General features: G+C 36.5%; 1 pseudogene; it reads right to left on the bottom strand.

Moving 5' to 3' along the window:
* Nucleotides 1-18,337: 18,337 nt before the first annotated feature.
* LOC143561101 (uncharacterized) overlaps nucleotides 18,338-27,296 on the bottom strand; it is a 36,087-nt pseudogene continuing 27,128 nt past the window's right edge.

Here is a 27,296-nt window from a genome sequence, read left to right as displayed (position 1 = left end):
TGAGCGGATTTTGTTAGCCTATCCACTATGACCCAAATTTCACTATGTTGTCGAGTCGTTTTCGGGAGTTTAGTGATGAAATCCATGGTTATTAACTCCCATTTCCAAACGGGAAGTTCGGGTTGCTAAACCAATCCTGATGGATTTTGGTGTTCAACCTTGGCTTTCAAAAAAGTTAGACATTTCGCAACATGCGAAGCGATGTCCTTTTTCATCCCATTCCACCAGTAGTTAGGTTTAAGATTTTGGTACATTTTGTCAGTACCGGGGTGCATCATGTACTTGGACTTTTGAGCTTCATTCATTATCTTCTCACGCAAATTCCCAACGATTGGTACCCAAATCTGGTTTCCCATTCTAAGGGTACCATCGTCAACCTCAACTAACGAGTCAATGGTGCAGTTACGTTTTTCGTTGGAGATCTTGTTTTCGTTGATCGCTTGGTGTTGAGCGGATTTGATTTGTTCAATGAGATCGATTTGGAGTTCTAACCTTAATTCTCGAACTCTTCTCGGCTTTTCATGTTCCTTACGACTCAAGGCGTCGGCCACTACGTTGGCCTTACCTTCATGATAGACAATTTCGTAGTCGTAGTCATTTAGAGTTTCCATCCAGCGTCGTTGATGCATGTTAAGCTCTTTTTGTTCGAAAATGTGTTTCAAGCTCTTGTGATCAGTATACACAATAAATCTCACTCCATAGAGGTAGTGCCTCCATATTTTCAAAACAAAAGTTATGGAACCTAACTCTATATCGTGAGTTGTATAGTTCTTTTCATGCACCTTGAGTTGACGAGAGGCATAATCGATCATTTCTTTCGTTGCATCAGTACACATCTGATGTGTGTTTAATAAATTCCCTTTTTAAATAATTCACAACTAAGCTTTAAATTTATAAAACGAAAATCCTAACAAATCCACACACAATCGGCAAGTGTACCGATCACTAATAGTATAGACCTAAGGAATTCCGAGTATCGAACACAAGGACACTTGAAAACATACTTAATACTTAACCCTAACAAAGACTCACCTAAGAAAAATATTTTTTTGAAATGATTTTTATATTATTAACTATTTGATCTAACTTACTTTACTAACTTGAATAACTAAACTTAACAAGACCAGACGAAACTTTGAGAATAAGATTTATCAATTGAGACAACGTCTACCTTGGTAAGAATCCTATTGAAGGCATAATAAGCTGATGGATTAAAGATTCCCACAACACTGGTATCTAAGGATGACACAACTAAGGTTCGCTCAAGAAAGCTAGATTACCTCTCGGTCTCACTAACAAACCCTAACCTACACTTAGTTGATTTTAAGAACAAAACCGGGTAACGAATTGCTAAAGTGCTCTAATGTCGACTCTCCTCTCGGTCTCACCGACAAACTACCCTAATGGAGACGAATACTACGCAACCAAGGATAGAGGAACAATTTAGTTTAACTTAAACTAGGTCAACTAATCGCTCACAAGCCCAAACCCGATAAGAACCGAACCCGCTCTCGCGCGATCCTAATCCTAACAAGTAAAAGCTATGAGAACCCTACTTCCTATAACCTATCGGTCTCTAAGAAGGTGTCTACCCGCTGATTTTGACTAATTAATATATCCAACTTAAAACCCTACGGTTGTACTTCCCGCAAAAATCTCTAAACACAAAGTAAAGAGTTCAAACATGCTAAAATCAATCAAAACTGATTCAATCATTCAAAGCAAGAGGTATATGAGTATAATTAAATAAATCACAGCAACTAAACACAACCTAATTTAATATTAAACCAAACTTTCATCAACAATTCAAGTCATGATAATCAACAATCCATATTACTTACTAAAACCTAACAATATTCATCAAACCTAGGTAGAACTAACAAGTTTAGCCTAACATTAGTTTTGGACAGCAACTATATCTTATTATAAGCACCATATTAATCATCATAAACATCATATTAATCATTCAACAATCTACCAAGATCATACACAATCCAATCTTAAATTCAATTGCAAAAGAAATCAAGTTTAAAGATCAAATCAACAAGTTATGAACCTTGAACAAGAACACAAAGTATAAGGAATGTTTACTACCAATTGGGGTTGAGTTTAATGATTAATATCAACCCTATTTTCTGTCCACAACCTTTTCTAATGATCTTCTTCTTACTCTAGACGCCACAAGCTTCAAAAACACTTTTTTTCTTTCTTTTCTTGGCTGCGGATTGCGATTGGACTAGGGGGGCTGCTGATTTCGGGATTTTGGGCTGGTCTAGGTTTTTTTCTTGTTAATTAACTTAATATATTATTATGTAAGGCTTTAATCTTGTGGGCTTGGGTCAGGCATTGAGTTGTACCCTTCAAAGTTGATCAAAAAGGCCCCTTAGAGTCTTCAAACTTTACTCTTTTCTCCATTAACAATCATAATCTACAATTAATATTCAATCTTTGTAAGATCAAGCAAAAACAATCCATAACTCTTATTAATTATACTATTAAGCAATTAAAACATGATAAAATGATACAGAAAGTAAGTGTGTTTTACAACACATCAGCATCCCAAACCGGAATGAGACGCGTCACTAAAGACAACAAAGTCCTCAGTACGTTATTGCAAAGCCAGTATAGATGCTTCGGTGAGGTTTTGTTTAAGTATATTGAACGCCTCTTGTTGTTTAACTCCCCATTCGTACTTAATGTTTTTGCGAGTCAAAGAAGTTAGGGGAACTGCTATGCGAGAAAAGTTTTCAATAAACCTACGATAGTAGCCGGCCAAACCTAAGAAACTTAGGATCTCGGTTTCCGACATTGGGATCTCCACTTAGAGATAGCTTCAATCTTAGTGGGGTCCACTTGAATACCATTGACATTGATGATGTGACCAAGAAATTGCACTTCGTGCAACCAAAACTCGCATTTCGAGAACTAGGCGTACAACTTCTCGGTTCTAAGTATTTCAAGCAAGGTTCGGAGGTGATTTCATGATCATCCTTAGACTTAGAATAATAAGTATGTCGTCGATGAATACGATAACAAATTTATCCAAGTAAGGCTTGCAGACTCGATTCATCATATCCATAAACGCTGATGGCGCATTAGTGAGCCCGAATGGCATAACGGTAAACTCGTAATGGCCGTACCTCATTCGAAAAGCGGTTTTAGGGATATCTTCGGATTGGACTTTGAGTTGATGGTAACCAAAACGAAGGTAGATTTTTGAAAAGAAGCTAGCGCCTTAAAGTTGGTCAAATAGATCATCGATTCGAGGGAGTGGATAACGATTCTTGATGGTAACTTTGTTCAACGCTCGATAATCGATACACATACGCATGGATCCATCCTTCTGCTTGACGAAAAGTATCGGCACTCCCCTTGGTGATGAACTTGGTCGAATGAAACCCTTCTCAAGTAGCTCGTCAAGTTGCTTCTTTAATTCCTTCATTTCAGTTGGAGCTAGACGATATGGAGCTTTGGCGATCAAAGTGGTACCAGGAATAAGATTGATCCTAAACTCTACTTCACGATCAGGAGGGATTCCAGGAAGTTCGTCAGCAAAACCATCGGCAAAGTCGGAGACAATAGGCACGTCCTTTATCTCCTTTGATTTAGATTCTTTGGTGACGTAGGCTATGAATACTAAGCATCCTTGATTCGAACATTTGTTAGCCCTAATCACTGAAATTATGATAACTTGGCCAACATCTTTGTCCCCTTCAATTCGTATAGTTCGTTTATCAGGGGCTTAAAGTTCGATGGTTTTGCTATCGCAAATGATACGAGCATGATTGTTGGATAACCAGCCCATACCAAGTACAATATCAAAACCAACAAGAGTCATTGGCAATAATTGAATGGGCAGAATATAACCATCTAAAAGAATTTTTCCGTTTTCAAAGGCTTCAGAGATTTTGACTATGTCGCCGCAAGCAGTCTCGACGTTTAGAGTTTTATTTAGTTTTGTTAAAGGTTCGTTTAATAGACTACAAAAGTTATAATCTATAAAACATAAATTGGCACCCGAATCAAACAAAACTCTAGCATAGGTGTCATTGACTAGAAACGTACCGGTAATGGTTTCCGGCATGTCAACATCATTTTTAGTGTCAAAGACGAAGACTCTTGCATTGCCTTTCTTAACATGACCACTTCCACCCGCACCGCCAGTCGCGGGTTTGTTTCTGGGGCATTCGAAGCTCATATGTCCCATTTCCTTGCAGTTGTAGCATGTCATTTTCTTCTTCTAGCAATCGACCGTTGCGTGGCAAGGTTTATGACATGCTTCACAGACATTTGCGGTGGAAGACGGAGAGAAGTGGCATCGACCCCTATGATACCTTCTGCAGGTTTATCATTGAGGGTTGGGATTAAATCCTAGCTTGCGTTGATCCACACCTTTGCCTTTGAATCAGGAGCTTCCTCTAGTCCTCCTTTGGTCATTGGTTGTCACAACCTTCTTGTCTTCCTCTTCTTTTCGGACAAGGCCGCCAATGAGATAACCAGCTAACTCCATCGTGGAGTCAACAGTTTTTGGGAGATGAGACCTCACCATGTCGCGGATTTCCCGCGGCAATCCCCAAATGTAGCAGGTAACTTTGCTGGACTCAGGGTTAACCAGCTGGGGAACATGGCGACAATACTCGTGGAACTTAGTATTATATTCTCGAAGGTTAGTTCCCACGACCTTATGATTAAGAAATTTGGTTTGGATCTGGTCGGTATCCTGTATCGGACAATATGTCGCCATTAATAGTTCTTTGAATTCTTCCCACGAAATATTATACATTACTTGTCTTCCTTTACTCATAATCAACGCGTTCCACCATTCTAACGCTTCGCCCTTGAACATTTGGACAGAGTATTATATCTTTTCTTGGTCGGAGCACTTGCTTATGATCACTATCGATTCCATATATTCCAGCTACCTCACAGTCGTAATGGCTCCCTTGTCACCATGAAACTCTTTTGGTCCAAAATATTTGAAATCTTTGAACGAACAACCACTTATCTTAAGTTTCTTAAACTCTTGTCTAATTCCACCATCGCCATTGTACTAATGAACACTCCCTTCTACATGGGACGGTTTTGGACGAGACTTGACATATTTTCGGGAGAGTTCAAAAGATTGGGAATGTTTTGATTGTTTAGATTGAGATCTAGCTTCGGTTTTAGCCCTAACGGCTTCTTTGATCATGCGTTGAATATGATTCATATATTTGTCGGGAATTTGTACGTCTTGTTCTTTCTCAGGATCTTTTCCCTTTTCTTTTCTTTTATCAGCTTCTTTTCGAGAAGCTTCAAGGCTATTAATTTGTTGAGACATTGTTCTTTTCTTTTTAACGTTTTCTTTTTAACTGAAATTTAACAAATTTCTTTTCTTAAAATTCATATTTTATTTATGTCACATTATATATAATGAAATGATATTATATATATATACTTACAATATTCATATGTATATCATTTACTTGATATACATATGTACCTATCCTTATTATTACACATATTACACACATAACTTTCAAGTTACATAAAACACACACACAACTCTTCCACATTCGTCCTTCTTCCATTTCCTCAATCATTGATAAATTCTTGACCATCTTTGTCATCTTGTTGCATTTTCTTAGAAGTATTTCTCCTACCTTCTTCTTCTTCCCATCTACTGCTATCTTCTTCTTGAGGTCATCTGTTTCATGCAAGGGTCGGTCCAAATGCTCCTCTTGTGACTGAGGGATCTCGTTTGGGTATCCATACTTTGGTGGGGATCGCGGTACCCGATCATGACCACGTCGTAATAGTTCCTTGGGTTCGGGTATGGCGATGATGTTATGTTGGATGGGTAATTGAAGAAAGCTTCGGCAGCCTCATTCTGCTTACGGATTTCATTTGCTTGGTCTTTAATTGATAGGAAGTCACCTAGGTATGGTGGGAAGCTTGATGATGCTTTGTTCTTGACTTCCTCGAGATATTGCAATAAGGATCGACGGAGCCATAACTTGGATTTTGGTGAGAGAATGGTGGGAAGCTTGATGATGCTTTGTTGTTGTCACTTCATCGGGATTTTCTGGGTACTCTTCTTCAGGGTCCTCTTCGGATTCTTCTTCAGGATCCTCTTCCTTCATTAGTTGGGCAGTCTCCTTCACTATCGAGGATATGCGGAAACTTTCGTATGGCATCATGTAGGTTCCTAGCCAGATCTACACAGGAATATCTCGTAACACGAGGGTGCGGAATCCCCACGAATACGATATGAGTGTCGGGATGATTAATACGTTGAAAATATAAAAACACACGAGAACGTAAGATAATACTTGATATATTGAAAGGACTAACACGTGATACCAAGAATCACACAAAACCAATTGTTCTACCAAACTTAACCAAAACAGCCGAAGTTAAGAGTATTTAAAGCTCGAAAACTTCGCATACCACACTAGGCGAAGTTGTCATAGATTCACTGACCTTCAAGTTCTCTTAAAGCATGGCGAACATATAGAAACAATATTAAACAAAAAACAAACAATCTAAACAATTATAGATACAGTTAAACACGAGATACTGAACTACTGACATCATGCACCAACAGACTCCCCCTTGGCAGTAGCTTCATATCTCTATCTTCTTTCTCGTGTCTGGTAATCCAAAAATCTCGTACCACTCATCTTCAAGCATGAACGCCCAGACTCTCAACTACCTCTAAGCCACTGTTAATCTCAATTGTTCGCCAATCTTTTTAATCTCACTGAATGATAAAGCATCTTCAACCAAGTCGTCTTCATCATCCACAACAATTATCTCACTATCTGCATTGCCAGACCGGAACAGATGACTCCCCCTGAGATGTGGAAGCCCCAAGAAATTGTGATGTTCTTGGCAGCTCATTACCTGCACCTTCCGATGCATTGAGATCATTGTCTATGTCCTCACCCTTTTTCTTTTGATCTAAGCTCATCTCCCTTGCAGCTACTCACCCCCGTATTCCCTAGATTTCTCGGCAACAGCACGTTCCAGAACCACAATTCGCTCGGAATCCATCAGAGAAGTAACAAACTCAAACGACATATGAGAAATATCCTTAATAAGTGAACAAAACCAGAATTGATCAAGGTTGATTCTGAGATTAAATTCGCCGAGGGTTTTAAGAGTAAAGTTTGACCTATTTTGACCAATAACTTGTTTATAAACCCTTTGGAAAACCCAAGAAGTTAAGTCAACTTCGCTGGTTTAGAAAACTTCGCCATAGTGAAGTTAATTTTAGAATCATTTTGAAAAAGATCAAAAACGAGTAACCAAGAATTTAAAGAGGAAAAACCATAAGACAAACCACATAACAAAAGTTAAATAAAAGGACGGGATCAAATTTCAGTCTTGATCGAACCCTGCATGATGTTAGAAAAGATTCGAACAGGAATCATACTGATTAAGAGGCTGTCACACGGATCCATGTTCAACGGTATTATGACATAGAGAAACAGGTTGTAGGCAGGTATAAAACTTAGTATGGTTTTTATTGCTTCTGTGATACGGATTAGGTTCAATTAAGCTCAAAATTTAGATGGACATCACATGAGAGATTGTGATTCCTCCTATCTATTCTCAAGGCGTATTTGGCGGTCACCCCGAGTTGACTTCCACCCGTAGTGTCTGATCAATAAATATTCACATGTCAAACTTTCCGATTCATCTTCCCGAACTCTCTCATACTTTGAATTATGCTTTCTTGCCTCTTTCTTGATATTTGTAAACATATAATCTTCATCAGGCTTAACGATAATAATAATAAGTAATGTTTTTTTTTTTTTAACTAATAATACAACTGCAAGTCCTGAATCTGGATCACTGCAGAAACATAACACTAACTTCGCGGGAATCAGAAAAATCACGGGCTCGTGTATGACTGGGTAATCACTTTTATGCCTATCATTCGGAGATGTATGTGGAGACATGCACAGCTCAAAATGACTCTCCACAGTAAATTGAGTAGATTTAGTGTGTATCACTTCAACTTTTACGCACCATAGAAAGCTACCATAACATACAATGACTGTTCTAGAGTCTTTTAGGCCTAATTACTTCACCAATTAGGCACACAAAATCAGTTTATCTATCACTTTTCAAGGTTGGATCAATTTTCATTTAACATCATTAAAGAAACTTCTAGCGAAGTTTAAGACTGGAAAAATAATATCATCTCCCAAAAAAATAATTAAAAATTCAAACGCCCCGATCAAGTCAAAGTCTTTAGGTAAACGGCTATCCTGAAGATCCAGTGAATCAGCCGGACCGACCACATACAAGTATGCGTCCCTCAGACTAAGTATGAACGACTAATTTTAAGTGAAAGAATAAAAACCCATCATAAACCGCCCCAGTCGCTTTCAGTCATCTGGCTAATGGCTATCCTTACAATCTACAAGTAGATACAAGGACCAAACATATTCATGGAATATTTCCTTCAGACTTGAGCAACCGACATAATTTTAAGCGATAGTGATGTTTTTTTTTTAAGAAAACAAGAAAAAACGAGGTTACTCAGGATAGATCATCCCATTTAGCTCAACAAGGTTTTGAAAACGGGACCGGTCAAACGCTTTTGTAAAAAGATCGGCAAAAATATTCATAGAATCAACCTTTTCAAGCACGATTAACTTCTTCTCAGCATAATCCACGGTTTGTCTTTTATCTTCAACCTTTGAGTTATGCGTGAAGCTCTCTTCTTCGACAGTTAACATCTGAGTGTCCATCCTTTCTCCCATATCAATGCCTGAAATACTCTTTCACTTTCACCTCCAACACTCACTCTTCCTCCTTGTACGACTTTCCAATCACGTAACAATTTCTTGTTACCAGTCATGTGCCGGGAACAGCCACTGTCGACAACCCACATGTTGTTTCCAGCCCTGCTCGACTGTTCCTGCACAATTAAAGAAACGGATTAAAATCTGGGGACCCAAGAACTTCTGGTCTTGGGTTGATTAAACCTGTTATCCGGCATCCAATATCTTGGTTGTCCAAAGTTAGTTTGAGGAGAGTTTCTATAAGATCTGAAATGGAAATTTCTAGATAACTGGCTATGAGGCCATCCAAACCTTCGTGAATTAACTGAATTAAAATTGTTGGTTTGGTAATTTACCGGGAAAAAACGAGACTGATTTCTTTGAAATCTTGTATTAGTCCAATGATTGAAATTCGGTGTGTTCACTTTCTTACCAGCATCATAATTTGTATTCGTTTTATTCTCAGTTTTAGTAGGCCTCATATTTCTAGATTTTCTCTGTTTCAGAGGACAGTCAGCGACAAGGTGTCCTATCCTGTTGCATCTAAAACAACTTCTGTTCGGACTATTTTGGTTGTTTTGAACTTTCGTCTCAAAAGTTGTTGCAGATGTCGAGGTTGCGTTACTATCCGTTTGTCTCACATATGGTGGGACGAACGGATTTAGGGAAGATTTCTTCTCATCAAACTTATAGTCATCCCCTCGTTTTAGTAACACAACTTCCTCTTTTATCTCACCCGATTCGGACTACTTATCCGAATCTGACGAGACATAACTACATGCAGAACTTGTGACATTAGAACTTGTCTTACTTGTTTCATTCTCATTAACTTTAGTTTCTTTAACAGAAACCTTTATTGGAACTGTCTGACTAATGTCAACATTTGCAGATTGCTGATTACTAGGATCATAAGTATAGTTATTATTGTATGGTGGTGGGACTTCTGAGAATCCAATTCCCCCTTTGTTAATCGGGGAACGTTGAACACTTATGATGTGATCTAACATAGCAGAAGAATTTCTAAATTGTTCAATTTTTCTGTTCAGTTCCACCACTTTTACCTGGTAAACAGCTATCTGTTTATCTTTTACAGCAATTAGTTTGATCTTTTCTTCTAACACTTCATAACTAAGATCAATCACTTGTATTTTTTCAGCTAGGGTTGCTTTAAGACTTCTGATATCCTTTTCACTAGCTTCTATTTTTACTGAGTAACTGTTTTCTTTAGTTTTAGAATAGTGATGTTCTTCTTTTAAGTTTTTAAATTGAGTGTCCAAACTAACAAACTGATCAGTTAATGTTTTCAATTGATCAGACAGTTTTTCACATTGCTCACAATGAAGTTCAGAACTTACCTCTGAGAGTTGATCATTTACTTCTGCCATGTATGCTTGATCTTCTCCCATTTCTTTGTCACTTCCTCCAGTTTCGATGTTTACCAGATTTGCCTGTTCGAACACCTCCTCAACTTGTATATTCCAGTGGTATCCACCGTTCTATTGAGATACAATAGCCTTATTTTCACTTCCACTCCCATTCTGTTGAGCAGGCCTGTTTTGGCTTCGTTCGACCCTCTCATTTGTACACTCTTTAGCAAAGTGACCATTTTGCTGACAGTTATAGCAACGAAATTTTGACTTATCAAACCCCTGTCTTTCTCCAACGAACTTTCTACCAGTTTTCTTCATAAATCTCTTTACCCTTCTTACTATCATAGCCATCTGCCACTGCAGATCCATTTCTTCTAGATCATCAGCGTCGATCTGATCATAGTCTTCATCCAAAGTTGCAGGGTCGACTATTTTTCCTTTGATGTAATTTTCATATGATGCAATGAAGGAGGCATAAATAGAAAACTATTGTTCATCTGATTTCACACTCATAGGCATCTGTGAGTAGTTCTTGCTAGAAGCATTGGTTGAGAAATTCCCAGTTGTAGTTTGAGGTTTTGAGGAACTACTACCTCCTGCTACGAAACATACGTCACCATCCATATTGAGAATCACATGACCATCTGGAGTGGAGTTTGGTTCCCCCTTTGAGTATAGGCAGTGGATTCTGATTTTGAACTTGAGTTTGGAGTGACGTTAGCACCATACATTCCCGGATCCTAAACCTGATAAGTCGGTGTCTCCTTTCGAGCCATGTTTAGTTCAAAATTCCGTAACTTATTTACCACCGTCTCCAAATCAATCTTATCAAAGTCCGATTTCCAGATTTTCTGGAAATGAAGAACACAAACACCAGAAACCCAGAAGTTTCAAATCCGTAATACTTCCTCAAATCGCAACCAAAACTCACAAATTACCTACCAAAACACTTGTAACTCGATTGCGAATCCAATACAACTAACCTCGTAACCGATTATCTCCGATTACCAACTCAATTATACCAAGACACAACCTCTGTTTCGGCCACAAACCAAACCAATACAGAATCACCTCAAAACCAATCCAAATCTCAATTCCAACTCACAATACCTTACCAATACTCAAATCCATTCCAATTCGTCCATAATACACTCAATTAACCTTTAAATTTATCCAAATTCAACCAAAACAGAACACTAACAAACCAATACTCTTAAAAACCACCAAATCAAGTGTAATTTGAGCCCCGAAAGCTCTGATACCACTTGTTGGATCCCGGTGTATCAATCCAATAACAATAACAATAACAATAACAATAACAGATCTCATATCTGTATATAATAGATTAATACCTTGAGATAGATCTAGCTCATAATTACGTATGATTAAGTGTTACATGTGTATATATGTATTATCAGTATATATATTAGTAGTATAAGATTAAGGTGAAGATTGAGAGAGAGAGAGTAATTGGACAACACTTAGTTAATTATCTCAAAACTTTAATTAAAACGTGAACAGGGGTTCACAATAAATAGAAGATAGGTCTGGTTCGCTAACATTCCCTAGCGAACCAGACACTACTTCGTTACATACATAAATAACAAAATAAACTAACGAATCACCCCCTGAATCGTTAACATCCCCTAATGAATCAGGAGGGAATAATCTTAAGGCTTAGTTCGCTACACAACTGTAGCGAACTAGACAATACATATAACAAACTAGAGAATAACTTAATAGTTTATTACATTAAACATAACACAAATACTTTAACGATAATTACAAAGACTCAAGACGCAAAACCGTTCACTAACATTTTGAAACATTTGTTATTTTCATGTTTAGATGGTTGTATTGATACATATATTAGTTTATTGTTTTGAATGTTGGTTGGTTAACTTTTAAATGATTTACTTTTATAGTTTCTTGTAACATATTGTTTTGAATGTTGGTTGGTTACATATTTTAGTTTATTGTTTTAATGGTGCCTTTTCTATGAAGACTTTTAAAGAATTGTAATTATGAAGTATCTTAAAACAAATCGTAAAAACAAAAAATAATTTGTTAAAAACGCTTGTGATATGCTTATTAAATCGTAAACAACACTTTGTTAAATCTAAAAATAAAACAAAAAAAAAACACTTTGTAAATGATTAGGTTAAAATACGTTATAATTTTGTTCAAACGAGTTTATTACGCTTGTAACACGCTTATGCACAAAAACATATATAAATATTCTAATACGCTAGTAACACGCTTATGTACAACAACTCCTTTCTAAACCCTCCTATATATATATATATATACACATATATATCTAGTTTTGTTTTCAATAAAAACTCCTTTTTCACCCCATAAACACTAAAATAAAACACTTAAAAAAACCACAACATCCATGGAAGAAATCTCATCGCGGACCACAACATCCAGTAACAGAAGCAATCGATCTCAGGTTTATTGTTTTTGTGGTCAAGAAGCCATTCTAAGAACATCAAGGACCACCAAAAATCCAGGTCGGAGGTTCTACAATTGTGCATCTCAGGTTAGTGAAATTGCAAATAAAGTTGGAATTCATCTCGTCTTTATGTTGATTGTTGACCCTAAACTCTATATTTTTTAACTTAGGGCAAAAAATGTGATTTCTTTATATGGTCTGATTGTGTTTCGTCCACAAGCTCTGATATGTGCACAAGATGTACAGACCTAATTCCTATCTTGATAAGGGCAAATAAGTCATTAGAGGATCAACTTGCAAGAAGTGTAGCTTCACGTATTGAATCAGAAAAAAAAAGTGAAGATATTGTATTTTATTTTCTTCTTGTTATTTTTAGGGCTTTTAATTAGTTTTGTAATCTGAGTAAAAATCTAAGAAACTTTGTTACGGAGTATGATTTTAGACCAGCTATTATGATGTATTTTTATGTTTCTGAACGGATTTAAAGGCATTTTAATAAGTAGTTTAGTTTGAGTGTTTTCAAAATGAGATGTTTGACCGTACACAGTGTATTCATTTCATTAAAAAGAGGTTACTATAAAAATTTAATAAAAATATGTTCCTCCTGAGTTTCGAACCCGCGACATTTGCAATCTATGTTTAATCACAAGCGCCTCAACCGTTTGAGCTACACTCTGAGAACAAAATAGAACCTCTTCTAATATTTATATAACGAAATTTCGATGTTTTAATATTTCATTTTTACCCACCAATTAATCAAGTTATCTACTGGAAGACTCCCAAATCAATTATTGACCAAATAAAATCTCACAATCTCACCAAACCCTAATAAATGATCTTCTAGTGTATTTATTGAACTCTCATCAATCTCAATCCTACCAAACAGCTTCATTAATCTTAGGTGAGTACCAAATATTTTTGCTTTTTGTGTCATACTTAATAAAATGTCAGTTACATTTATTGACGTTAATGTATATCATTGATGACACAGTTAATAAAAAAATTCTTGGATGATGGATTAGTCTTGGATGTCAGTAGGCGACAGGTGCAGTAAAGCATATAAAGATGGTGTTAAGGCGTTTCTAGATTTTGCAGTTCATAATTTCAAGGAGACATCACCACCAATTTCTATTTCATGTCCATGTGTTCGGTGTGTGAACCACGTATCTCTTAGTTTAGACGATGTAGAACATGACTTATACAGGTTTGGAATTGATAAGAATTATACTACTTGGATAAAACATGGAGAAGCCGACACCAACATTCCAACTAATTATGATAATAATACTGGGTTTGTTGACACCAACATTCCAACAGATGCCTGTGAAACTATAGAAATGGTAAATGCTACAAAATACAATTTCAAAGGAGACAAGAAGTATCAACAGTTTCTACAACTACTTGTTGACACTGAGAAGCCCCTGTATAAAGGATGTCTTGACTTCACCAAGTTGTCTGCATTAGTAAAACTACTCAACTTGAAGAGCAAGCACGGGGTATCTCATAAGTTCGTTGATGAACTTCTGAAATTGTTGAAAACTATGCTACCTGCAGATAACGAAATGGTAAATAATATGTATGAGGGCAAAAGGATGATGAAGGCAATGGGCTCAGGATACAAAAAGATACATATGTGTATCAATGACTGCATTATTTACTATAAGGATTAAAAGGATTTTGAAGCATGACCAGTTTGTAACAAGTCAAGGTGGAAGGTGGATGAGAAGACTAACAAAACTTACATAAACACGCCCCCTAAGGTACTGTGGTACTTTCCCATTATTCCACGATTGAAGCACCTCTTTCAATCAAAGTCCACATCAAAGAATTTAGCATGGCACGCCACGAGTACCAATAAACCTGGTGTTTTACGCCACCCATCAGATTCACCAGCATGGAAAGCCATAGATGACAGATACTCCAATACCATCGGAAGCGATCCAAGAAATCTTCATCTAGGGATTTGCACTGATGGGGTCGACGTACATAGAGGCAACATATTCCACAGCGTCTGGCCTGTTTTAGCAGTCATTTACAACCCTCCACCTTGGATGTGTTAAAAGAAAGTTCATCATGCTTTCCTTATTAATATCCAGAGTGCCAGGAAACAATATTGATGTGTTTTTACAGCCTTTAATTGACGATCTAGCATCTTTATTTGAGGTCGGGGAGCCAACATATGATGCATAAAAACAAGAAATATTTACACTACGTGCAGTTGTGTTATGGACGATTAATGATTACCCAGCTCTTGGTACACTATGTGGTTACCCTTACAGTGGATTCAAAGGTTGTGTAGTGTGTCGGGGCGACACTCAGTGTGTTCGACTTTATCACACAAAGAGCAGAGTTATGCTGCCCACAGAAGGTATTTATCACATGACCACCCTTTCAGAAAACAAATAAAGACGTTCAACGGAAAAGAAGAGATGAGAACCGCTAAAGAACCTATGACAGGGGAAGAGATATACGACGAGGTCAAAAACATTAAGAATGAATGGGGAAAGGGATCATAATCTCTAAGTGGGAGTAAGAGAAAACGGGATAACACAACGCCGCAGCCATATTGGAAGAAGTTCAACATATGGTACCAACGGCTCAGCTATTGGAAGTATTTACATGTCCAACATTGTATTGATTTGATACATGTTGAAAAGAATGTGGCAGAAAGTATTGTCGGGACGTTGCTGAACATTCCCGGTAGGACAAAAGACGGATTGGTAGCTAGAAAGGATTTGGAGTTTTTATGGATTAAAAAGGAGTTGCAACCGAAAGCAAAAGGCAACAATACAGAACTGCCTGTAGCATGCTTCACATTATCAGCACAAGAAAAAGACATGTTTCTTGAAACATTGTATAAACTGAAGGCTCCACTAGGGTATTGTTCTAACTTCTCTAGTTTGGTGAATCTTAAAGAAAGGAAGCTACAATGCCTTAAATCACATGATTATCACATGCTTATGCAACAGTTCTGCCCCTTGCAATACGGTCCATCATGCCATAACCAATGAGAAATGCTATAATCAGGCTTTGTTTTTTTTTCAAGTCAATTTGTAGCAAAGAAATCATTGTAGAAGAGCTTGATAAGATGCATGAAGAGCAAATAGTTACACTGTGCCTGCTGGAGAAGTACTTTGCTCCATTATTTTTTGATGTCATGGTTCACTTAACCGTGCACCTTGTCAGAGAGATAAAATTATGTGGGACATCATGCTTTCGTTGGATGTATCCCTTTGAAAGGTGTATGAAGGTTATCAAAGGGCATGTGAGAAACAAAACTTATCCATAAGGGTGCATTGCTGAGGAGAACATTGCGGAAGAAACAATCCAGCGATTACCAAAAAAACATCAAGAATACGCCTGAAATCAGTTGAAGTTTCTCCTTATCTCTTCAAGAGAGCACATTTCTATGTGCTGCAGAATACGCCTGAAATAGCGCCGTATATCGAGTAAGTATTACTAACATATATACTCTAAATTATATACATATATATATATTCACAATATATTATACTCCTACTTACAGACAACACAAGACCTCTTTGAAAAAACAAATGCCTGGTAAACGACAAGCATTGCTGGAGAAGGAGCATACTTTAAAGTTTGGTGACTGGTTACGCGACAAGGTAGATCAATTTATTAAGTCTTCTATAATTTTTAAAAATATTTTATAGTTTCTACAATGTAGGTGAAGAATCTAATCCTTGTAATGAAATTCAGGTTGAAAGAGAGCTAGCAGGCTCCCCAGGTTCTGTATAGAAAACCATAAAGTGTATTGCACACGAAGCACACCGCAACGTATACAAATACGACTCATACGACATCAACGGTTTTGAATTTCGTACAAAATCTCACGATGTATAGTTTACCAGAACAAAGGGGTTGGTGTAGAAGCGGATGACATGCACATCAAAAAATACGTGGTGACCTATGGACAAAACTTTTATTTTGGGATTTTGCAAGAGATATCGGTCCTAGATTATCATACTAAAAAAATTCAGTCTTCATGTGTCGATGGGTTGACCGTAAACATGTCAAACATGATATTCTTGGTTACACGTCGGTCAACCTAAACAAATTTGGCCACAAGGATGATCTGTTCATATTGGCCTCGCAAGCACGCCAGGTGTTTTATGTTCAAGATCAGCTGGATAGAAAAAAGCATGTTGTCAAAATGACTCCACCCAAGAATTATAGGCATTCGTATGACAAGGTCGATGAGGAATTTAGTACAATAACTTTCCCTCATGAGGGTAACACATTGCCACTTGTATAACCAAATCAACTGATTCGTAATGAGTCCCCGGATGATTACTGGAGGCCCGGGAAAAAGCCTACAACTATTCGTATTGGAGATTGATACAGTAGTTTGTTCGCCTAGCTAAATGTCAATAATGTCACCAGCTTTACTTTGTACTTATCAATTCAAAGTAAACAAATATTGGATGTTTTTAATACTATTACTACTTATACAGGCCGGTTTGTTGAATTCATTTCATTAAAGTCTCAGTCATTAAGTTGAAACAGACATTAACAAAATACACACATTCAAACATCAAGTGTAACGCTGAAACCAAATAAGCAACAAATATAAAATACAATATCATGCTGTCACAGTTCATCCACTTTATTTCCATGCTGTGACAGTCATCATTTCTCCGCCTGCTGGTTTTGTTTCTTCACTATTTGTTCATATTGTTCTTCTGCTTCTAATTCAACTTACTTTCAACAGTTGGTTTTCCTGCAAAACATTATCAACTCATTTTATAAAAAAAAGATCATTAGGCCCTTCTTTTCACTAACCTGCATACCAAAATTGTACCATCTATACTCATATCTTTGACCAAAGCATTTGTGGGTCTTAGACTTTGAAGAAGCCTTTGAACAAATAAAATTCAGTTTTAAAAAAACCCTTCCAAACTCAATGCCATCACCAGTAACCTAATTTAAGATCTGGTGATGGCATCGAGTTTTGGAAGGGATTTTATCAAAATTTTAGATCTTTGGGAAGTTTAAGATCTGTGGAAACCTTAGATGTTTTCTGCTTGGCCAAGTTTGGAATTCACATAACATACATATAAGCATAATAAATTTCAGTCAGAAGTTTTATTGCAGTCATTAAAGTTGTTGAGTAACTTACATTTATGCCTACTTCCTGTCAAAAATCTTGGAAATATATTTATGTAATGATAGCCTACATTAAAGTTAATTAAAATAAAAAAAAAACTATATCTAGTACGCTTTAAAAACGCTTACTAGAAATATTGGTTGTTTTAATACTATTACTATATCTATTACGCTTTAAATGCGCTTACAAGAAATATTGGTTGTGTTAATACTATTACTATATCTATTACGCTTTAAATACGCTTACTAGAAATATTGGTCGTTTTTAATACTATTACTATATCTATTACACTTTAAATACGCTTACTAAAAGTATTGGTTGTTTTAATACTATTACTATATCTATTAGAGCTTTTTCACGAGCCGATCTCGAGTAGCTCGCGAGCAAATCGGCTCGTTTGCACCCCCAGTCTATTTCATTTGGTTAAGTTCAAACGTACAGACATTAACTAAATACACACATTCAAACATCAACACAGTTAATAGAATAACCAAAATAAAATACATGTAGTATCATCAACACAGTTAATAGAATAACCAAAATAAATTAATTATATTTGTAGTTAATAATTTATTTACATTACATTAATATAAAAAAAAAGTAATTACAAATTATTACTAGCCGGAGTCCTACCATCAGATTCCGTATATGAATCTACATCCATCGGATTCTCTTCCGGATTAAGAGAGGGCATGATCCTCTCCCACATGCCGTCCGAGGTGTAAGTGGAGTCCTTTAGCCTTTGCAGGCGAAGGTGCACCTCAGTACGGAATGTCCCATAAGCGGACACAGCCTTGAAGTCTTCGATTCCTTTCATTTCAATGCGTGCCACCTCGATGCCCCGGGCTTCCATCACAATGCTGAAATAATCAGCAGTAGTGTACCCAAGAAGCCTAACCATCCGGTTAAGTTGTTGGTACTGGAAGGTTAGAGAGTTGAGATAGTCAACATACCTCACCCTTTAATTCTTCCGGATGGCGCCGGAATCAAAGTGGAAAACAATAGTGAAGAAGGTGGAGTCGTAGTAGATGGGGACATGAGTACTCGGTTCACGTACAATCCAGTTTGTCGGCGCCAAAATATTTTCGGATGTGATTTGCTGGTGAAGAAGATGGTGAAGGCGATGGGTCGATTGTGATTGTGAATATTGGAGGCGATGTGGTGGAAATCGGAAACCATGAATGGTATTTAAACACCATCATCGGAAACCAGTACATCTCCCTGACAATTTGAAATTGGCGGCACAAGGAAACTGGAAAGACAATGATTACTTGGCCACCCGTCAATTCACCTTGTGGCCATTATTACGTTTGGACACACTTAAAAATATTTTAGTGTGAACATTTATCACTTATAGCCACACATAACAAGTGTATCCGTGACAATAAAAAACTTAGAAAAATAAAACTAAACTACTATTTGGTCACACAACCTTGTTTAAGTGGCCATTAATTATATTTGGATACACTTAAAAGAATTTAAGTGTGACCATTTATCACTTATAGCCACACATAATAAGTGTATCCGTGACAATAAAAAACTTAGGAAAAATTAAACTAAACTACTCTTTGGTCACACAACCTTGTATAAGTGGCCATTAATTACATTTGGACACACTTAAAAATATTTAAGTGTGACCATTTATCACTTATAGCCACACAAAATAAGTGTATCCGTGACAATAAAAAACTTAGGAAAAATAAAACCAAACCACTCTTTGGTCACGCAACCTCGTATAAGTGGCCATATATTTTAAGCGTTTTAGCCACATTACTAATAAATACAATGGCTGTTCGTCATATTTCGCCACATTATTAAAAATGTGGCTAACAAATGTGACATTAGGTCACACAACGTAATATAAGTGGCTATATCTTTTACCTTTTAGACACATCTCTTATCATAACAGTAGCTGTTTGTCACATTTGGCCACACTATTAAAACATGTGGCTAGCTAAATGTCACAGTTTTCCCTTAGAGTGTGGCTAATACATGTGTTTTTGGTCACATGTATCAAAGATCAAACAAACTATGACTGTAGGTCACATTTCGTCACATATTTTTATAATGTGACTAGATTATGTCACATTGTTTTTATAAAGTGTGGCGAAAAGTACCTGAGTAGATATAGAATTGTCACATGAAGAAAAACATGTGTGGCCAAAACTAGTCTGGAAGGTTTTCAAACGTGGTCAATGACCTTTTAGCCACACATTTAAGCCGAAGTGTAGCAAATCGCCCAGACCACATGTGTGGCTAAAAGGCGATTTTCACGTAGTGGCTTGTATTGTGATTGTTAGATGAGAGTCTGTGTATGAATGAGTATATCACTGCCCTGTAACTATAAGTGTGATTGTGTTGATAGATTAGTAGTGCAACTATTTGTTGTTTTTTTGTGTGTAGAAGCCTCCAAAGAATTTTATATTGCTTGAAACTATAATGGATTTGAAGTGAATTATTACTTTCTCTTTGGTGACAATGACAGGATCAGGTCTTTGCACAGGTGCTATTATTTAACTAAGTTGAGGAGGAAGAAATTCACATATGTTTTTCTTTAGTGAAGACCTTTTTTTCATCTATCTTCTTCCTCAAATCATCTTTAAGATTGGGTAAGTTTTAGTCTTCTCAAAGATTGTACAATGATCATCACCTATTTGCTTTTAATGACTATTATAGATTTAGACATGGCAAACATATAAGATTATTTAATAGAAGACCGGTTATTAATTAAGTCATGTCTTCTTTGTATTAAATGAAAATTTAACTAGAAATTGTATGAACAATTGTATTAAATGTGTATTACCGGACATGATCTTCACACTCCTTATGACCTTATAGGCCATTCAATAATTAAAACATATTGATCTCTTACAGGTCATTTAGGAATGAGTAATTATAAATTTATAATTTAAACATATTGATACTTCACTATTTCTTATTGCTTTTGATATATATTAGGCGGTTTTTTGGTTAATTTCTTAAATTCATATGAATATAATTCATGGTTTTTTATGAGTAGTTGTTTACTATTCATGTCGTTTATCTGTTTTGCACTATTTGGCTTATTATTGTTCATGATTCTTTGTTGGTTTTCATAATCCTAATACTCGTCCAGTGTCATTGGGTTACTTTTACTTTTAGATATTTTGTTGGTATTCATACTCCTAATACTCATTTCTTAAATGTGTTTATTTTCATAAATTTCAATATATATTTTTAATTGTTTTAGATGTTTTTTTTTAAATTTTATTTTGTTGGGTGCTGCCTTTGATAGTTATTAAATACACTTTTACCATATGAAAACAATTTAATCTTTGGCAAGATGCAGATAGTAGGATGAAGTTTTGCTTCGTCTTAGATTTGTTAAATGCGTTAAAGAATTGAGGTTTTGTTTTTGTTTGCTCTCGATTAAGATTTTTTTTGTTGAATGATTTCATTTAGAGGTTTACTTTGTGGAGTTAGTACATGCTTGTAAAGGTTTATCATCATTTTGTTATGAATGAGAGTCTATATATGTGCTCTCAATTGTTTGTTGTTGATTTGATGTGGTTATGTAAGTTGGAATTCTTAATGTACAAAGTTTATGAATATCTTTATGTGTATGCTTCTGCTTGACCCTTTGTGTTGTTTTTAGTGTATGGTAAGGTAAATATACTTAGTTTTGTGTAAATGCACTTTCGAGCCCACCATACTTTATCCTATGCATCCTTCCGCAACGAAAGAATTTAGACATTTATGGTTTTTCCCAACTTTAATTACCTATAACAATTGTTTTTTATTTAACTTTATTTATGGTACTTAATCTATTATGATGGCAGCTCTGTGGAAGCAAAAACATCTTGGGGTCTGTCACACAATCCATCATCCCAACTAAAAATCAACGATGAAGAGGAAGGGATGATCAAAGTATTGAAGGTGAAGATGATTGATAGTTTTTTTAAACACATTGCACCGGATCAAGATGAAGGAATGATCAGGTTAATATTATATAGCCTTCTACAAGATTTTATGAAGTTCAGGTAACTAAGTTGGAATATTTGTGTGGTGTTAGACAACTGTTGGAAGATTTTTATTTCTCTCTTTTAACCCGTTGCACCCAATCAAGATGAAGGAATGATTAGGTTTATATGTTGGTGTTTGTTATACAGACCACATGGAACTGCTTGATCCACCCATTACCAAGGACTTGTGGAACAGATTGGTTCCTCTGCGGATGAGTTGCAAGAGGTCATGCCTGTTATCCTCTCCACACACACTTATACTTTTATATATACATGTTGAATATTTATGTGTTTTTCGAAGACACGGCAAAACTAATTTTCAAAAATTAATTTGATTTGGTACTTTGGTACTTTGATACTTTTAGATAATGTCTAAAAAAGATTGGGTGGTGACGGGATCCGGAACAAGGAGAGATAAAGGCAAGCTTACTAGATTCGCCTAATAGGGCGGGCACCTTTCTGACCCGAAAGCTTCTATAACTGAATTCAGATGGCCTAGACGCCAAGACCAAGTATTGTTTGAGAGTTTATTATTTGTTTGAAATGGGATGGAGTGAGAGTACTTATTTTAAAATTGGTCGAAACAGGCCAACTGGCTTGGGTCGACCTACAAAGTGCGTATATCTTTTTGTCCATTTTTATATAACTGATGCATTAACAAATTACAAATTCGTGAACAAAACCCTTTCTTAAGTATGAGCACTTTTGCTTTATATTTTCTTTAATAAATGATTACTCTATTTCTACTGACTGCTTAGCCTTCTTTGATAATGCTCTCAACATTAAGTTGTTTGTAACATGGTGCAAGAAAAGTGTTAGTTCGTGTGTGTCATAAGAAAAATTTATTTAAATGAAACTAAGAAACAATCCATATAATAACTGATTTTGTCCATAATAACCAGGTTTCCATATAATCAAGTTGACCTATTTCTGGGCTGCACAATGCATTAGTAACAAACAAGACTTAGTTAAAATTGTATTATCAAATTTTATGACACAGAAGATAAAGCATTGTAATATAAATATATAAAATACTAAAACTTACATTGTAAAATCTAACGGCCCGGTTCGGTTTAATACCGCCGGTTTTCGGTATAAACCGTAAACAAGACCGTACGTTGTGGTTTATAATTTTCGAAACTGATCAACCCAGAGTTATCGAAAAAAACCGACCGTGAAACCAATGATCAGTTTGGGCGGTTTCACTGTTTCAAACCGAAGCGTTTACACCCCAACTTAAAGTATTAATATGTTAAATCAATAGAAAGTTAAAAAAAAATTGGTCAAACAGATTATATTCGGCTCAAAATGCGAGGTTTATATTGTTCAGTTTATGGTTTGAAAACCTGACTTTAACAGCTCAGTTCTTGGTTTAGAACCAACCTATTTGCTCTTTTTTTCATGATAAAGTATTTTTAAGAAAGCGGTTTTTAGTTATATTTTTTAAAAAGCTCCAACCTCCAAACCGAACCGTTTTGGTTGGTTCAGAACTTAACAAACCTGTATGGTTTGCTTTTCTTTTATCTTTTGAAAACATACATCAGAGGTTCACCCAAACATGTTATTAAAACTTGATTGTGAACATGTCGGGTGACTAGTGGTTGCAATACGGACCGATTCTTGCATATTTTTACTTTTTTTTCTTTATTTTCCTTTCAAAGGCTATCTGTTTTATTTTCCTTTCAATCTGCAAAGTTTTTGCTTTTATTCATTCAATGCAGATTGCCGCCAATCAGAAGCGCTCGGATTGTTGAACATTCTAATTTACAAGGTCAATAATCCATACTTTATTTGCAGTAGATACAAACTTATAGCTACTTATAATAACCCATACTTTATTTGCCTAACACGGGTATTTTGGTCATAATTTCATTTCATTATCATTTGCAGGTGCCACAAACAAATCTTATTTCAAGGTCAAAATATTGCAGAATGCTTTCAGTTTAAGTAAAACGTAATTTAAGGATAAGGATATGATCAGAAATTGCAGAATGCTTTCAAGTCTTGGTTTCGTGTTGAGAATAGATTACGGGTCAAAATTTGAGCACAAAGGATATAATCAGAAACTTGAAGGAAGTTCATTTGTGAAGATCAGTTTTAAAAGGGTTTCAAAGTTCAGGGGTATTTTGGGGAATTCTTAGTTGATTTGAGTTTAGAGGATTCTAAGTTTATTGGTAGTTCTCTCCCTATTATAAGGGATACCCGAATAGCAAATAGCTCGTGGCTCGAAGCTCGCTCAAAATTGGCTCGGTTGTAAACGAGCCAAGGCCCAATAAGTATATATAAACTTGTAATAAATGGGAAGCTATATTCTTTTTTCATCTTTATGTCATATGCTAGGGGTGCAAACGAGCCGAGCAGAGCCCGAGCTCGACCAGGCTCGAGCTCGGCTCGTTTAACTTACACAGAGCTCGAGCTCGGCTCGTTTCGAGCTCTATTTTCAAAGCTCGAGCTCGGCTCGTGAGTAGATTTTCAAGCTCGAGCTCGGCTCGGGATCGGCTCGTTTACCATTTATTAGTTATTTTTAAATAATATAATTATTTTTATATATTATTTCCTATTATAATTTTCTGTATAAAATAATATATATACATATATATTATTTAGTTATTTTTATTTATTTTTTATAACAATATATATATATTAATTAATAATTATTAAATATATATTTAAAAAATTATTTAAATGACAGGCTCGTTTAGGCTCACGAGCCGACTCGAGCTCGATAGGTGAAGCTCGGGCTCGTTTATTAAACGAGCTTACATTTAGGCTTGATCTCGGACTCGGGCTCGATTAAGCTCGGCTCGTTCGAGCTTTTTAACGAGCCGATCCCGAGTAGCTCGCGAGCAGCTCGGCTCATTTGCACCCATATGCTATATTTTGTTTAGTGCGTTAAAATTTTATTTTAAATGCTCGTCAAATTGTTAAACATGCATGTTAGTTGGTTGGTTGGTTAATGAGAATTTATTTGAAAGTTTATTCTCACCTGACTTGAGATTAAGGTTTGTTTTAGATTTATTGTTTTTAATGTCAGGTTTGATTTCATATTATTAATATGTTTAAAAAATAAATTTTTCAACACATGTGTTACACAGGCATATAAGCTAGTAAATAGATAGAATAAAATAAATGATGCAGCCAAGGGGATTTGAATCCACGCAGCTCTACCATACAAAGACGTTAGCAAATCACATTTGAGCCAACACATCATCACTAGACGTGCACAAAAAAACCGGTTCCGGACCCGAACTGGTGTACCGACCCGGATTCGGTTCCAGTTCGTACCCGGTGGACTTAATACCCGGCTTGGGTATTTATATACCCGAAATCCGTACCCGGTTCCACATATTATATCTTCAATCGGTTTGTACCAGGTTCCATTTTGAAACCGCTTCCGGTTCCTACCTGGAATAACCGGTTCCGTCGGGTATTTTACAACATGTCAGAAACTAGCTGTTGGAACCGGTTCCAATGGTAATATAGCTGTTGGAACCGGTTCCAATGGTAATATAGCCGTTGGAACCGGTTTTTGAGAGTATCCAACCTGCTCCAACGGTAATATAGCTGTTGGAACCGGTTTTTCTTGTTCAAAATGTTGGTGCATGATGTCAGTAGTTCAGTGTCTAGTGTCTGTAATCGAGTTTGTAATGTTTTGTATTTGATGTAAGCGAAGCTAGCTAACAAGTTCGCTGATATAGGCGAACTTGTTAGACAATCGAAGTTAGGGACAACTTCGCCTGAACATGCCAGGCGAAGTTGTCGTGTTATATATTGATTAGGTTACGGCTTAATCAATAACATTAAGAACTTTTATTATTCGAGTTTACGAGTCAGAGAGTCCTGTAATCAGTGATTGATATCATGTGTTTAAGGTTGCAATATAACGAGTATTTGTTTATTGTAACGTGTGTTCGATTGTGTTAACTCGTATCGTCTTCTACGCTCGTAACGTCTTACGTAGGGATTCCGCACCTACGTAGAACGAGATATCTCGTGTAGATCCGGCTGGGAACCTACAATTGGTATCAGAGCTTTTGCTCGATTGTGTGGTTCGGGATTATCACGCGGGTGTAGAAATCGTTCCGTTCGACTATTCGCGGGACGAGTTTTCTGAGTTTTTGTGTTATACTCACCTCCTACAATCATAAACAACCCATAACACCTTCACAAACCTCGTAAAATCCAGAAATCTAACCTGCATATTCATTGTGTTCATCAGGCGAAGTTGCCGTCACTGTTCGTAGGGTTTCAGCGAAGATATAAGGTTAAGCGAAGTTATCCACAACTTCGCCTACCTTCTCAAGTTCGCCTATACCAGCGAAGTTACCCACAACTTCGCCTACTTCACAAGTTCGCTTACCTTAAGCGAAGTTATCTACAACTTCGCCAAATCAGGCGAATTTAAAAAGAAAGAGAAGTTCAGAATCAGCGAAGTTCAGACTTAAGCGAAGTTATCCACAACTTCGCCTACAGTACTGTTAAAAATAAAATTTTTATTTTTCGGGTTTCTGTGTGTTTCGTGAAAGATGTCTTCAATCAACATTACGGAACTAGTTAAGATGGAAGTGGAAGCGGGTTCGGCTACAAAGGCACCGAAGATGCTTAAGAAAACCGATTATGTAGCGTGGAAAGATCGTTTTGAACAATATGTCAAGTACCAAGATGCTAAGATGTGGGTATGCATACAAGATGGTTACATTCCACCTACTGCTGAGTATGAGGGTCGTGACCAGATAAAGAAATACAAAGAGATGGAAGAAGAAGAGAAGAAAATGTATGAGGCTGAAAGCAAAGCTCATGCTGCGATTACTATGGCTCTTCCACAAGAGATTCTACACACCTTCAGAAAGTATAAGACTGCTAGAGAGCTTTGGGAAGCTCTTGAAAACCGTTTTGAGGGTAATGTGGGAATTCGTGCTTCAAAGATTAAACTACTTAAAACCCAATTCTCGGTCTTCAAGTACTTGAAGAATGAATCACTTGATGATATCATCACTAGATATTATCATCTGATGACCGAACTCAACAATTATTCAATTGCTTACAAAGAAGATGAAATTGTTGAAAAGCTTCTTGATGCTCTCCCACTGAAATGGGAGATGTACACTATGTTGAAGAGAGAAGACAAAGACTTTGCTGACTATGACCTGGAAACAGCAGTTAACAAGCTACGAACTTTTGAACTAAACATGGTTCGAAAAGAGACACCTACTGATCAGGTTCAAGATCCAGGAATGTATGGTGCAAAGGTTAATACAAGTTCAAGTTCGAAGTCTGATTCGTCTGCTTACTACTCAAAGGGAGAGTCGGGCGCTAACTCAACACATGAAGGTCATGTATCTCTCAACATGAATGGTGATGTATGCTTTGTAGCTGGAGGATCAAATGCTTCTAACCCTCAAGCAACCAAGAGTAGTTTTACCCCAAGTGTTTCGAACAACAACTACTCAAGGATGCCCATGAGTGTTAAATCTGCTGAACAGCAGTTTGCTCTCTATGCATCCTTTATTGCTTCGTATGAAAATTACATTCAGGGTAAGATTGTTGATCCAGCAATATTGG

Source organism: Bidens hawaiensis, unplaced genomic scaffold, assembly GCF_021521415.1.
Source record: "Bidens hawaiensis isolate Kalapana, Puna unplaced genomic scaffold, B.hawaiensis_p1.1 tig00000097_1, whole genome shotgun sequence".
Classification (NCBI taxonomy): Eukaryota; Viridiplantae; Streptophyta; class Magnoliopsida; order Asterales; family Asteraceae; genus Bidens; species Bidens hawaiensis.
Note: the sequence above shows the minus strand (reverse complement) of the source record. Positions and strands in the feature narration are given on the sequence as shown.